Raw genomic sequence first — 15,506 nt, 5'->3', positions numbered from 1 at the left:
ACTCAGAATTTTATACCAAACTCAAAATTACACTATTCTCCACTTACGTACTTCGTTCAGAACCCAAGTGATCCTATCCACCCTAATTCACATATCCACAGTTTCCACTCACTGCACATGGCCAACATATTTTGGAGGGAAGCAACCAGCATCGCGACATCACCACGCTTCCTGAATCCTTCGAAGAATTTTCCACATTGCCACCAACACCGTATTCACCTTTTGATTTCTTTGTAATTATGATTACCATCAGAAAACCCTTATTCCACTTAATATTTTATTATCAATTTTCTCGTTTACTTTCACTGCTCCTGAAAAGAAGGATGTTTTCACCAAAAAGAAATTGCACGGAAATATAGCAACAGAAACTTTCTCCCAGCGCTTGAGTGCAAACAGTTGGGAGAGAGGGATGTGATTATTACGAATTTCAACCCTGAACAGAGGGGTATGAGCAAAAACCTGATTTTAACCTGTGATTGGTAGCTGTGTAGCCATTTATTTGATGATATGAGAGAGGAGCACTGGGGTGAGGTTTTATGTGCCTTGATTGTGTGTAGGTTGAGAATTGGAATAAATTTGGTTTCCGATAAGGAAGAAATTATTTACGATCACTTCATTAATAGGCCAACTTTAAGTAAATAACCTTGTCCAGCTGCTATATGGGTAACTATCCAAATTCACAATATTGTCCATGTTTGTTTTGTTCCCCTAAAATATTTGATGCATTCTTTTTCTGGCAGTCAAAGGGGCTGCAAACGGAGAATGATGAAGGTGAGTCCTTCGGGTCTAATATCAGAAAAAGTGCAACTGGTCTTCAAGATTGGAGGTTGGTGTAAGAAGGTTGACGACTCTCTCCGGAAAAGCTACTTCCGAAGAAAGTACAAAAGGATCCTCGGGCTAGAGAACTAGAATTACAGCCATGAACTTGGCAACGAAATAAGAATAGCGTTTTGAGGGTTTTCTCATGAAAGATGTGCTTCCAGAACGTCCAGCAGCTGGCTGACATCCTTCCAAGCACAAAGCGTTCCGCCGCAATGAAATGAATTCTCGAAACTTGCCCACTATCCTGGTAGACTTCAACAAAGCAGAAAGAAGAAGCTCGGAAGGATATGATACGTCGATACTTACAACTTGCATAAGTATACCAAGGACAACCGACGGTGCATTATTCAGCTAGGAATTTACATTGCTACGAGAAATGGTCGTTGGAAGTGCTCTATTTATGCGAAGAAAAATCCTCCGACAGCGTGGGTTTCTCTATACGAGACCACTTTTGACCAAATTGATTATGTGTTAATCCAACCTCACTTCTCGCTCAATCTCTGAATATATAGGAGGACCAATATAGATTACCATTTCTTTAGCATGGTATCCAGGGCTTAAGTTAGGACACCATAATCAAACAAAATACAGACTGAAGTGATCCAGTGAGAAGCTCTCCCCAATATCTACAGAGAGAATGGAGAAATGGATGCTGCAATAACAGCAGCTATCAGGTGCTTTGGAAATAAAATTAATAATAAATTAAATTAATAAAATTAATACTTACTGTATCCGTTAGGGGCACCCGTATGTCTTCCGAACCGATATCAGACTGAATTTTAACAGCGAGATCCCGTTCCAGAATAAGAAACGCAGAGAAAAATTAAGTTTTCTTTGGGAAACTCAATCCAGTCTAAGAGAAGCGTTCTAAAGGTGACGTTGTGATCGTGATGAGTGATCTGAATATGAAGGGATGCTCTGATACACTATGCTCGAACATATGGTGGAGAAACAAAGTTTGCGCTGTAAAGACTGTGGTTGAAAGTTTACGAATTTCTGCAGTTTCCACTGCCTTGTCATTGGTGACACATCGGTTGAGTATAGAGCCTACCATAAGGCTAGTTGGATTTGACTAAAAAATTACATCGTACATCCCAAGTTAATCACATCAGTAAGTTGTTTTCTGGATGTGGAAAACCCCACTTAAAGGTCGCTTACTTTTACTTGCGAATTGCAAAGGTGGAGAACCTCTATTTCCAAGCTCAATATTATTCACTTTCGTGATTCCGCTATCCCTAAGCAAAGGGGAGATATATTTTCCTGACCTGACAACAGGCATCTTGATGAGCTGGGTAGAGAATATTAATGAGAATTGACTGCCATTGACAGCGCACTTTTCTTTAGTCCAAATCAAGTTTCCCGACACGTCCCTCTGGATACGGGTGATACTACAGAGACCTTAATATCTACTACCATTATATGATGGCCCAAGAAGTCCGGATGGCTCAAGTGGTTAGATCGCTGGGCTATCGTAGCGGAAGGTGGCGGTTCAAATCTCACTGGTAGCAGAAGGATTTGTTATCGTGACTGGATGCTGGATACCAGTCGACTCAGCTGCGAATGAGCACCTAAGTCAAATCAGGGTAATAATCTCGGGCAAGTGCAATGCTGACCAGATTGCCTCCTACGATGTATCGTAATCTTATAGTGTACCGTTACGGTCTTGAATGAAGTGCTATCTAACATTCTTCAAGGCCCTCATCCCATATGGATTGTGGCACCGACAATTATTATTATTATTGAAGTGCAAACTGGAATACAACAAAGCTACGTTTTGTCACCGGCAATATTCATTTTCATTATCCACGGCTACTCTCTTGGTCGATGAATTGAAGGACTTCAATAGATCATGATATGTTTCCTCAAACACCTGAACTACACTCTTTCACCAAACTTGGAATAAGCCTAATAGCTATGAATTAGGAGAAGGAGGTTAGTAACGTCGAACTGATGTGGGCAGCTTGATCCTATTGATAGCGTTACTGAACGTGATTCCATTCGGTTCATTAATAGTGGCACATCTACTTCAGCTATTTTGTCTGCAAATGCAACTATCTCAACACAGGAGATTGTCTCGCGCCGGCGTGATCCATAAGTTGCGATATGGGAACAGCACTTTGAAAGTGAGTGCAGAGAAGATGGAGAGAATTTCTAAACTCGACGAACTGTTTTAAAATGATCAGCAGGGGCTCACGTAGGACATTCCGGAAAGAAACGTAGTCTGCTCTCTGCGGAGGGTTTTTTTGACACATTCCAGGCTTACTTTCGCTTATGACACCAGGGTGCACCCAGATACGCATCCACTTGTTACACTCAAAACGGGCCCCTCTTTGGAATTCAAACAATCAACCCTTTCTTCTAAACTACCGGGAATTGTCTTGGATTTCCAAGATTTTCGTACATCCTCTCCGCGAAGCTGGTCGCAAACTCCTCTCGGTGAGCTGTGCGAAGGCCGAAGAGAACGAAAGGTAAGGGCTGTGACCGCGACCGATCGTCGCGAGCCATCAAGGCGGCTTTTATTGTTCGGTACCAACATTCCAGTGTCCTATTGGACTGAGGTGGTATGCGGTGGCTCTGTGACGTTTGAAACTCAGGAGTTTGCCTAATTCCCAGAAAAGAGTAGACTCAATTGATGCCTAGATGCGCAAGATCGTGTACTGCGTGGAATGCTTCCTTGCGAAAATCGGCCGGAATAAGTGGCCTAGGTTCCTTGTATGAGGTCTGGTAGAGTAAACTGAAGATAGGAAACTCCTTGAAGTTGCATTTGGAGGGGCTGCGATTTGAGACAAGGCAAGGGGATGCGATCACGATCCAACCAGCAGTCACAAAACACTTCACTCAGAAGATGGGGTTTTATTTCCAGTTACCAATTGGATCAGCATTTTAGCGTCGACGCTTAGCGCCTTTGGCACTTTTCACACCTTGGTTGTGGAATGTGAGTTTATGACGGATTCGATATTGAAAACACTCGACAAGTTGAAAAGAAGACAAAACAAGGAGAATGCATCCGCTCTTGCGGCGGTCTTGACCAGAAGAAGGAGTAAGCGCGCGCCAGCCTCGTTCCAGGTCGTCAGCTGAGTCGGCGGCAGTTCAGGGCGTCGATGAAGGTGACTTTACCACCAGCAATGCAGCCGACGACTCTTGCGTCCGATGTGCCGCCATAGTGAAATATTTCTACATCGTTAACGTCCTTCACAAGACCATCGAAAGATTTACGATTTTGTGATGCGGTATGCACTTCTGAAATCATTGCGTTCTGTAGCAACTTCAGCTGGACTGCCCAGCATAATAACAAATTCCCTTTTATCAAAGCGGGCACTACGTTGAACTTCCCGATATTTCCAACGTTACCGGAGCTCGAACTCATTACGCCTACCATCACTCGCAGCGGCCGGAAGAGTCGTCAGTCCTTCCCATTCATCGATTCTGCAGTCAGCCAGATTTTGCGCTGCCTCTTCGGGACGCTCCTGAACACCTGCTTAGCACTCGAGAAAAGGGCATTTTTGTTGGCGGCTCATCGATATTTTCGGGCAAATTACACAGAGTATTTGGCCTCCAATTAGTTAGATAGTTCTTCCACTACCAAGCGACATCTGAATCATAAAAGTGGTCGATTTTGAACTTGAGGGGTTGCAGCTTTCCAAGTCTGCAAGGAGTAGCGTACGCAACACGCAAGTGAACGAAAGTGACCATCAGATGCTTTTGAGGCCGATGTCAGGACCTCTCTTCTTAACAGCATCCAGAGAAAATTTCTAAATATTCTGGTGATAACAAAGAGGTTCATCTGTTTTCTCGCATGATGTCGATCAGTTGAAACAAAACTGACCTTATGGCAAGCTTTGTACTTGTACAATGTGCTACCAATGACGAACTGGTGGAGCTGCCGAAACCCACGAACTTATCACTATTATTGTTACGTTACGTTACGCGTTTTCCCATCACATGTCTAAGCTAGGTTTTGTTAAAATTGATCACAATGTCACCTTTGAGAAGCCTCTCCTACCTGCGTGTAATTCCTCATAGAAAGGATGTTTCTCCATTATATCGGAAGTACCCATTGGCTCGTAGCACTGCACAATTGTGATGCTACTTAATCTGGACCGGAATCTTGTAGTCAGAAACCCATCATAAACCCGTTCCCTCGTCAAGCTAGCGTGCCTTGTGGTGCTCGTTAGTAACAATCTGACATCGGATTCGGGTGATTTGTTAGTGTAGAAAAAGGAAGAGGAATACTGAGGCTCAGAATATCCAGCTTTAATTGTTAGAATTCTGACTCGAGTTGTAGAAAGCGAGCATTTTTAGGACCGTTGATACTGCTGTCGAGGGACCTGACTACATCCCATATGTAGTCCGTTTTCGATAACCAGGATTTTCGGCGTTAATTCAGATGGGTCACCCATTATTCGTGCTGTTGTATCGGTAGCAGTAAAGTTTCGAAATTTACAGACCTTATACAACAAGCGGAGAAGACCTTGAGTGCATTTTTTAGCCTAAACTCACAGAGCTGATACAGTGCTAATAACTCAATCTTTGGACAGTTGTTGGCGACCAATAGAGCCTACTTCAGCTTGTAAAAACTACCAAACCCGAAATGTCTTATTGTTGTCCGTCGTCATGTATTCCTTAGAGACTAGACTTCTTAGCAAGTAAAATTTCGAGTTGTTGACGGCGTTTTAGAAGAGAATCTTCCGAAGAATTTTGGTCTCTACAGTAGAATGGACGATCCGGTTATTAGGCAACGAACAAATGTACAAGCGATAAAGAAAAAGTCCGACTCAATATCCTGGTTGGCCGAGTGATCTAATCCTTATGGGTGAAGATGATTCAGCCTGGAAAGTCTATATGGGGAACATCTTCGGTGAGAAATAGAGAGATGATAGATTCTGCCCTAGATAAAGCGATGGAGGGGAATTGGCCACTATTTAAGTATCCTGAATTGGTGAACTTTCGTGTAGAACTGGGAGGAACCTTACGAAGGCAAGTTTAAACCGAATATCGGTTTCATCTCCGATGCTTCCCTCTCTGTCAGTCCTATTAGTGGTCTTTAACCTTTCCTCAAATAATACGGATACCATTTACCCCCTACATCTCTGAGACCTGTTTTCTTCCTAATATTTGTTATGTCAAACCCAGACGCCTTATCTTTGCCCTTAGCCAGATGTTATCTAAGCTAAGCGTGAGTTTTGATTTTCAGCTCCTCCTTTCTTTGGTGTTGTCTCTTGATTTCCAAATTTTCCAAGTTGTGGCTCCACCTAATGCACCAGTTTCTGATTAGTATTGTCTTGGTCATACTCATTAGATTGCCGCTAGTACACGGGTGAATAGGGCGTCTGCCCAGTAGCATGGTAGTGTCTGATTTATCTACTCAGGGAGGTAGACATCATCAAAATTCTATTCGAATACAGCATATTATCTTCGACTGCAAAAAATCCAATAGGAATGGTTCACATAACATTTCGGATTGGGGTAGGCACTTTTTGACTTCCAAGTCCTTAACAGCTTTCCGCTAAAGAAGGGTTTATTGGGTCGTACCTACGATCCAATACCGATAGCAATGTCGTCGGATCCCTGTCTATTTAACTTTCTCAATTGTATTTTCTGTGGTCTAACTGTATCTGGAGCTGTTGAAAGAACTGTAAAGGAAAATTTTCCAAAAAAAACGTGCAATTATGTGGACTAATGCCATTAAAGTGACCAACTGCAGCTTAAGCAGTTTCGTACCCCTGAATTTTCTTTCTTCAGTCCACCATGGGGTGAGTTGAATATTTTTCCACCCTCCAAGAAAGTCACCCTTTCACCTATATTTCAAAGAGAGTGCGAGAGAAAGTGGATGAAACTTTAAAATTCGGTCACATGCTGCCGATGTGTGAGGGATGAAAACAGAGAGAATCGAGAGAATATCCAGTTCCCGGGATTAGAGTCAGCTGACAAGGAAAATCTCTCGCATGCGCCTACAAATTTCCCTTCAATTTCCATGTGGAAAATTGGCGGATAGATGGCAGTAGTTGCCAATGACGTACCAAATTTTTAAGTAACGAAAGTTTTTTCGAAAAGGTTTGTGAGAAAATCTGAAGGAAAATCGTTGAAATTCGGGAAATTGGTTTTTCTATTCTGAGGACCTTTTAGCTGCAAAAATACTGGATGTTTTTGAAAGATTAATCGGTTTTTCATCATTTAATTTTATTAACACCTGAAATAGGGGAAAATAGGCGCGCATGGCGCCTAACAGCATTACTGTTGCGGTGGGGCTTTTCCGTATTGTATGAACCGAACAACCCCATTCGAGCAAAACATAACGAGTTACAGGATTAGTCAGTGTTCGAGGGCGCAGCAACGAAAACCGTTCACATATAACCGAAATCAAAACAATTTTTTCTGCAATCAACAAGCAAAGAAAGGAAAGTTATTAGATTTCAATTCAAACATTTCACTGGAAAGGAAGAAATCTTAAAGCGGAAACTTCTCAGTTTCCGACCTCCTTGGAGACATACCAAGATACTGTTGCTTGTCGTCGAAACCGCTGATCTGAGAAATCCTAGTTTTTCCTCCTAATTTTTTGTGTGTTTCCTTTCGGGTCAATTCGCTTTGTGTTTGATTTCTGCTCGGGATTTTCCTTCTTGAAATCTGGAAAGCAAAGTGGTGCGTTATTGTTTAAGGAGAAGTGGAGTTCGCTGGGCCGTAATTCTGTGAATTTGGCGTTGCATCGCTGCTGAGTTGGAGTCGATTGTGTACAATCCTTGGAAGTTGTTATGAGGTCAACTTGATTACGTGAAAAAAGGATTGACCTACTCTGGTGGGATCGTATTGCGGCACTGAAATTTAATTTGAATAATTGAAATTACGAATCATCGTAAGCCGAGAAACATAATAAAAAATTTATAACGTGCACAGTGCGGATTGGAAAGGCATGGAAAACGAAGGATGGCGAAGTGTATAGTTTTTATTGTAGTCGGTCGATAGTGGGTTAGCAGAGTAATAAAGTGCTGCCGTGTGCATTGTGAATAATCGACAGTGGAGTGTCTCGTCCTGCAAGGAATATCGCTGCAACGAGTCATAGTGCAGGTCTGAACGGTGTGACGAAGGTCTGCATGCCGCAAGGATAAACAGAGTAAGATTTTTATGAAGTTTTCATGCTCAAAATGAACTAGGAAATTTATACGACTCCTTCTTTCTTTGCGCAAACTAAGTGAGTCGGACGAAAAGAAGGACAAGAATGTGAAAATTTGCTAGTGGTGCCCCTACACATCATATATCGTATAAGAACCTACCGTATACCCATTTTCCGACACTACTCGTTGCACACAGAAGCAAAAAAAGCCGTTCAGGAGTAACGACTTTCTCACACATGCGCCCCGTTGAGTTCTTGGGAGAATTCGTGCCTTTCCCTACAGTGCAACATATAGGACATTCATGCATGATATATAACTTGATATATAGTAAATAAACTTTTACTCCATCCTCCATTCCTTGAAATTCAACATACAACCCGAAAGTTCATGTGTCTACCCTAAATGTTCTTAGTCAAGGCTTAAGGATAAGGAATTTCACTCACCCTCCTGTCTACAAATTGCCGGGAGTAATAGATCCTTTAGTGTACCAATGTTGTCGGCTTTAACGCATTTGTGTTGTTGTTGGTGGTGTTAGTAAAACGGAAAATCCTTTTTTCCATTGCACCTTCAAGACTGGAACGGGGATTTTAAGGTTGTTACATTTTGCTGGATAATAGCTATTACTTTTGCTTGTATTTCCACATGACTTTTTCGTTTCTGGCAATGAAAGTTTCTGATAGTTTATTGTTGAGTTTTTTTTGGAGGTTGGGTACGGGTTTATGCAAATTTTGGAAAAGCGAAGTTGGATTTAAATGAGGTTTTCTCTAAATGCAGGCGAAATGGAGGATACTCCAAACCAAAGTCAAATTGGGGTTGACATGGGTATTGCTCGATACTAGCGAATCTTGAACATGGCATACTGTAAGTGCATTCACTAATTAAACGATACGAGTATCAGTAAAATAGTTGGTGAAAAAATGACTACTGGCTTTACCATATTTACCAAAGGCCTTTAGATGGCCATTGGAGATTTCTGATAATATACTTTAGCTTCTTTTGAAATATCCTGAAGTAGCTACACTAATCCTTAACTGGTATTCACCAAGAAGATCTAGGATGACCCATTCATTTGACCACCAACCGTTTGATCACTTCCGCCAATGGTAGATTCCATCAGTAGCATTACAATTTTCGACCTTATCTAGCTATCCACCAACATTAAGCTTCCTTGGGGAAGTTAGTCTGATGAACATGTTTTTGATTTATATTGTGTTGCGAGGATACGCGATAACAGTGCAGGATTATCCTTACAACTTCGTTTCCTTTCACTGCTAGGTTAATCCAGCGTGGCTTGCTTGCCCAGAACCGAGATAGATGTTAACTGAAAAGGAAAACTTAAATTAATTCGAGCTAAACTTTGATGAGTCGCTCATAATTTACATTAGAAAAATACTTCCGAAGTGAAATCAGGAAGAGTTTTTGTAATGATGTAAGGATCACAAATTAGATTGAGGGAGGTGAAATATGAATGTCCACCACGACGCAGCGTATTTTGGCAGCCTGTTCTCCGACTACCTGACGCAAAACCCAAGGAAATATGGTTTATTTTTCTTCCAATTACACGTAGTACTGGCCAACGGGGGTAAAATGAATAAGTATGGAAAAGGACGCTTTGGTTCAGCTGTGGACACATAAGACAAAACACCATTCCGGAGTGTAGCGTGTTATTATGCTTGTGAGCCGTCGTCCTAGGGTATTCGTCTCGATTTCGCAGTGTATCATCCGCAAAACATCTTAAATAGGTCGAATGCTGCCTTTCCTCATCATCAGATTGCGGATGATATGCCATCATTTGCAGCTTCTTTGCATTTGAAAGCTTGTGCGAAGGTTTGAGAACCTAACCGGTGAACTTTGCTCCTTGATCGATCACAATGGCCCGTGGCAAAAAATAGCGACTAATTATTTCATTAAACAACATCTTGGCCAGTGTGTTGACGAAACTCACAACTCTCCTCAACTCGTCCACCATCGAAAGAACATACTTGTTACTCTTCATAGTTTCAGGCAACGGCCCCACGAAATCGATATATATCATATGGCTTATCTGACACTGAAGCGACCATTAACGACATTCTTGTTTGCCGATGAATCTTGTTCTCCTGGCACTTCAAACATTGAGTCGAATATCGCTGGACGTGTTGTTTCATTCCCTTCCACCTGAAAAACTTCCTGACTCTAGTAAGCTTTTTGCTGGCGACAAAGTGGCCTCCAAACCTTAAATCATGATAGTCTCTAAAGACTAATACCCTTTCCTCCGTAATCTTCATTTCTCCCACGTTTTGTTTCTCTGTAACCTGAGAACGCCTCTACTACTCCTCATTGTCCGGCATTTTATTGTCGACGAGTTATTCTCCTTTATCTCTTTTAACCGCGTTGCCCACTAGACAACTAGAGCTAGTCCCCGTTGACTACTCCTACTGAATCGCTCTACTCAAGGCATCCGAATTCCTTATCATACGGTCAAGGCTATATAATAGCTCATGCTCATACTCGGGCAATTTTCGTTTTAGAGACGAAACATCCGACTAGCCCTTAGCACTCCCTTCAACGATTTGTAATCCGTAATTACCTTAAATGGTCTCTCTAATAATAGCGGTTGCCCATGTCAGTGCCAAATGTTCCCGTCCTGAGGTCGAGTAATGCTTTTCCGTCTGGTGCAGCATTCGGCTCGAGCATGCCACTGTCCTCCTTATTGCCCCAATACCGCACCCAGAGCCTCACTTCTACCATCTGTCACCAAAGCAAACGCATTATCAAATTGAGGATAGGCCAAACCGGAGGCAAAACCTTTCCTTTTCAATCGACCAAAGGGATTCTCCCACTCCTCATCCTCAATAAATTTCACATCTTGTCTCATTAAACGATTAATAGGAACTGAAATGTTCGCGAATCCAGGTACAAACCTTCGATAGTAATTACTCAACCTAAGGAATGACTTGGCTGACTAGGGGTTTTTTTAATAATAATAATAATCCTTGGCGCGACAATCCAATTGGATCAGGGCGTTGAGATGTGCTCCCTATAGGAGGCAATGTGGTTAATATAGCTTTTCTGTCTGTTTGAGATCGAGTCTAATTTCATCCTCACAGTAAACGTGTCCCAGGTAAGTCACCTCTTTCCTCAGCAACTGAAACTTCGGCGGCTGAAATATCTCCCTCAATTTTGGATTGTGCTCATCCAAGTTTTTATAGAAAATAACCACACCATCTAAGTACACCAAGAATTTTACACCCTGTAGCCGTGTTCAGCGAAGACTGTAAAAATGCCGGTGCTGTTTTAATACCGAAAGGTAACCTTTTAAACTGTAGGTGATGGTACATAAAACTGAATGCTCTCTTTACCCTCCTGATCGACAGGAATCTGGTGATTTCCTTGCGCTAAGTCAAGTGTCGAAAAGTATCTTGAATTCCCAAGTTCATCCACTTTTCTTCACCTCCCAAAAAAAGGTTCGAAAACGTTTTTACGCCCGTAAATGGTAACTTATCTCCAGTAAGTAGAAATATACCATGATACTCCAGCCACAGCTGAGTAAAGTTATCCTTCTCTTCCTGGTTAAGGGTGTCCGATAACTCTGGGATCTGTTTTAACTGCCTATGTCTCCTCCTGTTAACTTGTCGATTCCTCCTCCCCTCGACCGCCAAAGTTTAGTCTGTCAAATGGACAAATTCAGGCCTAAAATTCCGAAGATTAATTTGCTCCTCATTCACGTTGATTATGCCAATCAAATACGGTCCCATTCCGGGATTTCGCTACTGCTGAAGGCAAACTCGGGACGACTTTAATGATACGGGCGGTTCCCCGAACCTTTCCTCTCTAGGATCTAACCTTATGTCAACTTGCCTTGAGTCCTGAGTCCTGAAACTAAACTGTTACGGTCTTTTTCTCTCTCCCGCATCCATGGTTTCCATAACTTATCATGCAGCCCCTTCACCGCTGGATAGACAGCTTCTTGCGTGTCCTTACCTACTACTGAGGAAACACGTCCCAATTTTCCACAAATAACGACTGGAATATTTCCCCTTCGTCGTCATTAGTAACTTCTTCTGTCCTCCAATATGGTGGATGCCCACCTGATTGCAAGCTCTTCCTGACACCGCCAAAATTCTGGCAATACAATTAATAATTGCCCGCCCCCGTAGAAAGTCCTTACCTAAAATTCAATCATACAGAACGGATATCTGGTTCCAAACTACATTATCAATACAAGTGTACTATCCTGCATCTCATTTTTACTCAACATTTCCACGTACCTACAGTTTTCTTATCCAGGGAGAGAGGATGCAAAAGGAATTAGTAATTGTGTTGTACAGGGAAGTGAAAGATCGCAATGATTTGGAAGCTTCACGTATCACGACAGAACTTCCATGTTATCGGGGCAACGGTCGCCTCCTCAGCAGCTGAAGAGGTGGAAGGAACACTTGACCACTGTAAATCACCGTGTGGTTATGGACTGCTGCTCCAAACTGAAGGAAAAGCACACTGAGGGCAGTCATTCCGGATGGTTATTTTGGACATTTCCTACATGCGGTAGTGAATTTAGAATGGGGGATCCTCAACTTCTATTTATTTAATTTGACCAAATTTTGAGGTAGTCGGAAGTGAAGAGGAGGCTTAATACCTTTTTAATAAATGGTTAATTCAGATTATATAGTTTATGTTGAAAGACAAGGTTAAAGTTTTCAATAATCGGATGTCTGCTATCAATGACGTTTACAAGATTTTCTGCTATTCAACATGGTCTCGGCATCCTATATCCTCTTCTTGGGCTCTGCTAATGCTAACTTTTGCAGAATTATTTGAATCTTGATAATATCCTTTTCCTACGGAAGTTTTTCTTATCGCCTGTCAGTTGCACTTTTTAAGGTTTTGCGTGAAAGTATAAAAAAAATTGGAGCAGTTAGATTGACCCAAATTGTGTAGGGCATCCTATATCATTTGAAAGTAGTCAAGATGTTATCTTTGTTTGTTTGTTTAGTCATTGGAAGGTGCAAAGTTTCAAAAGCTACAGTTAGCTCCCGCCATTCGATAGTGCGAGATTTCAACTCATTAAAGCCACTTCCTTCTCCAATGCTCACCCCACGAAATTTCCATTTCGGCACAATGTTGCGAGGTAGGTTCAGTTACGGATTGCGACTCGTATTGTTATTTACCACCTTCCTTCGAAGCTTTTCCTTGCTCAGCATATTTTGGATCACCTTCATTACTTTTTCCATCGGCTTCCTAGTTGCTTCTGAGACTGATATATCATGTGTGGTGACAACAGCGCTCCGGGGACAATTTACACCGCCGCTCTGTGCGAGGCAAATCTCGGTTAATTAAAAACAAGTCTGCAATCACCTCGCGTGTCGGGCGATGTGGGGAGTCCTTAGGTTTGAAGCAACGTCCATTTAGGAATGGGGTTAGGTTCTAGCTATCCACTTCCAGACATTTGAAATAATTCCGTAATCGTCCTTAAGGTGAATCGTCCCATCTCTTTGGTGACCCCAAAATAGCTTCAAACTTACGGTTTGAATTTCCAACGACAGGTGTAGGTCTTGCCGATTGTGTATGTTGTGCCACACTCGCAGAGATTTCGACTCAATTCTGTCAAAATGTCGAGCTACCGTGTCTAGACCCTATTGTATCAGGCACCAATGAATTCTTCCATATATTTATTATGAGAATATTCATAGTATTTAACAGTACACGTTCAATATCCAGCTATTCCTTCGTTGCTGTGGGGTATACAAAATAATCCTTCCTGCGAATTACTCTAAGTTGATTATCCTGAATCGCAACTATTCATCGCAACTTACGCTGAAAAGCCATTCCATTGGAAGCGAAGGGACATAGACATGCGCTTGTGTTTTCAAGGTTCCACAGCAATGGGCCCAGTACGGAGTCCTGTGGGACACCAGCAGAGAAAACGTACTCCTGGGGTCCATCATCGGTGTCATACCAAAGCCTCCGTTTTTGTAAATAACTATTGACAATAGCTGCAGGATAGGCGAAAATACTAATCTTCGCCAGAGATTCGCGTATTAGCCTCAAATTGTGCGAATTGAATGCATTTTTCACATCCAGGGTCATTACCACGCAATATTTGCCAAACCAGTAACCATTTTGATGGCGTCAATGGTTGATCTGGCTTTACTGAACCCATACTGCCGATATGAGAGGACTCCTTGGCTCTCAAAAACTGGGAGTAATCTATTGTAGATTAGTCCCTCTAGCATTTTCCCCACAGTGTTCAAAAGGCAAAAAGGTTTGTAGGAGGTTGGCTTACCTGGAGGTTTACCAGTTTTAAGCTGTGGTACCAACTGCTGTGCTTCCATGATACAGGAAATATCCCCTCGGTCATGCGAACAACTTAGCCAACATGTCCGGTCTGGATTTCACGGCAAGCTTAACGGTCCTATTCGACACGCCATCCCGACCCGAAGCTATGTTATCTCCTATTCTAGCGCAGACTTCCACCAGCCCGTTGCTGATGACTGGCGGTATTGCCGTCACATCCAATTCAGAGGTCGCCGGAAGCTGTCAGTGCTTTCTTCTTGCTAGGTAATAATTCCTGGATAATTTTTAACAAGAATGATTTGCGGAGATGAACGACCTCTGAATCGCCCCATCATGATTCTATAAGCGCTCCCCTATGGGTTTACGTCCGCTTCCGAACAGAGCTCCCTTGCATGGTAAGCTTAAGGGTTTGCGGGCTTCCTTATAGGCACAGTCTTTTTGTTCTTGGCCGATTCTGCCTACTGTCCTTTGAGCAGGTCTTCTGGCATGGTTACAGGCTGATTGAAGGCTGGCCAGTTCAGTATTCCACCAGTAGTTTGGTCTTCTATGCATGGCAATGGCGATGAATTGGGCCAAATGGACAACTCTTTCCGTAGAGGTGCCTGTTTTATTAGGTTGGTCTACCCACACTTCTGTGGAGGTCTGCTCACCCAGAGCTATTGCTGACCAGCCTGACATCTTTCTCGGTTTTGGCATAATGGTATTCTGCCCGGTGACTCCACCCAAGGGCAAAAGAAGATTGCCTGGTGATCAGCGTGGGCCAGTGCAGGGCTGACAAAAGTTAGATCTACGATTGAAGGAAGCCTTGCTTTCTCAAAGGTGTTTACATAGCCTTCGTTGGTTAGAATTATATCCAACTGTACAAAAACGTCTAATAGACTGCGGTCCTTCCATTTATTTCTCTGCTACCCCACTCACAGGTCCAGACATTAAAGTCACCAGCAATCACTACTGGACTACGACCCCTTGCGTCGAAAACAGTCATGTCTGTCCGTCTGTCTTTCACATGCATTTTTCTCGGTGACGGTTATATCGATTGACACCAAATTTGGTGCAAAGATGGGAACTGTCAACGCTCACGCATACAGTGGATAACATCCTTTTACGTTGAATTTAAGGAAGAGGACATTTAATTTAATTAATTAAAATTTAAGGAAGAGGCATTTTTTTCACTAAATATAGTCTCATGTAGGTATCAAATGAAAGGTCTCGATTAGTACTTTCTGAGGCTGGTCTTAATTTTAATATTTATTGGAAAGGTGGGAAAAATGTGGAGGGGGGGGATCATTTTCATTTCTT

At 42.4% G+C, this 15,506-nt stretch overlaps 1 protein-coding gene across 7 annotated transcripts in view; it reads left to right on the top strand.

The window, feature by feature from the left end:
* Positions 1-7,141: 7,141 nt before the first annotated feature.
* LOC119655840 (potassium voltage-gated channel protein eag) overlaps positions 7,142-15,506 on the top strand; it is a 274,252-nt gene continuing 265,887 nt past the window's right edge. For all 7 annotated transcript variants that reach the window (XM_038061951.1, XM_038061949.1, XM_038061948.1 and 4 more), the window contains exon 1: positions 7,142-7,930. The gene's annotated coding sequence lies outside the window, so the exon portion shown is untranslated. The remainder of the gene's footprint in view (positions 7,931-15,506) is intronic.

Source organism: Hermetia illucens, chromosome 4 (assembly GCF_905115235.1).
Source record: "Hermetia illucens chromosome 4, iHerIll2.2.curated.20191125, whole genome shotgun sequence".
Lineage (NCBI taxonomy): Eukaryota > Metazoa > Arthropoda > Insecta > Diptera > Stratiomyidae > Hermetia > Hermetia illucens.
This window is presented reverse-complemented; position numbering and strand designations above follow the sequence as displayed.